The sequence below is a fragment of the Frankliniella occidentalis genome, unplaced genomic scaffold, assembly GCF_000697945.3.
Source record: "Frankliniella occidentalis isolate FOCC.00 unplaced genomic scaffold, Focc_3.1 Scaffold15, whole genome shotgun sequence".
In the NCBI taxonomy this organism is placed as follows: Eukaryota; Metazoa; Arthropoda; class Insecta; order Thysanoptera; family Thripidae; genus Frankliniella; species Frankliniella occidentalis.
In genome coordinates, this window is record NW_026267145.1 from 2683193 (window position 1) to 2684520 (window position 1328).

Consider the following 1328-nt stretch of genomic DNA (forward strand, 5'->3'; position numbering starts at 1 on the left):
GAGAGAGAGAGAGAGAGAGAGAGAGAGAGAGAGAGAGAGAGAGAGAGAGAGAGAGACCTAGTCACGTAGGGCTGCAGGGCCAGGGATAGGTCGCGCCAGTCGCGCAACACACCCATTACCCCGAGTGCTTCTTTAACGGGCACCCTGTCCTGTTTGAGTAGAATGTATGGCGGCGCTCACACGCGCTTCGTGCAGAATTTGCACAAAAAAAAGTAACAACAACAAATGACTGAATTATGTTTCGATTGTTTTGTTCTTGTTTTATTAATGGCTCTTATTATGCTTTCAACGCTTTGAGGAAAAATATAGGTACCCTAGTAATCGGTAGTAATGTTCTTTAAGAACATATAAGACACAAAGTCCCGTCCTTTGAAATTCTAACAGGTGGACGGATAAGCGAGCCGGACTTCTGAGTGACAGTGACGATACGCCTGGGGCCACATCAATAGAACTCTACTTAATACTTGCAGGTGTGCATATTGTTCGTTCGTAGTTCTACAATTGTTTAGAGTACACTACTTCAAACAGCGAGTCATACAGCAGAGGTGAAACTTGCGTTAAACGAAATATATGCGTACCACGTAAGGACTAAACGACTGAAATACAGCAAAATGTCGGTTACGAAACCTTTTTGTACGGGTTTGAGGTAAAGAGGGTAACGTGACGTGACGACAACCCCCGGACACGCCGCGCGCAGCTGTTGAAACTCCAAGCAAGGGAGGCCATAGGACATCCGAGACAGAAAGACAGAAAAGGGGAAAAGAATAGAGAAAGAAACTGCGCCGCGTGCTTCCGTTAGCGTTCTAATTCGATTTGGATGCACCGCGCGACGGGGCGCCACACCGCGAGGAAGTACTGTAGTCCATAGGCCCAGAGGTCATGTATTGTCAGTTACTATCGCTAGTATTGTTAGTTTTAATGTGAAATACAAGTGTTTCACAATAAAATGTATCTGCTATGAATGAAAACTAATGTGGGCCACGGCTAGCAGGTCAAACAACTTAACCTGAAAAGCGGATCGCGTAAAGGAAAAGAGGTTCAGGTTGGCCAACGGTACTGGAGCCCCCGGTGAACCTCCCCCACACAAACACTTGCACCGCCAGCGCCACCGCCGCCTCCGCTCTTTCATTTGCATATACCCCGGGAATGCGGGGGCGCACGCTGGTTCCGGTGCACGCCCGGAGGGCACCGCCAGGGCAGGGCACCGCCGCCACCGCCTGACACGGCGGACCACCGCGCCCGGCCCCGCCCCGCCCCGCCTCGCACATACGGGGCTCATCGCTTTAATCGCGCACATAAAGAAACGCTGTCGTCATGGCAACCAAATG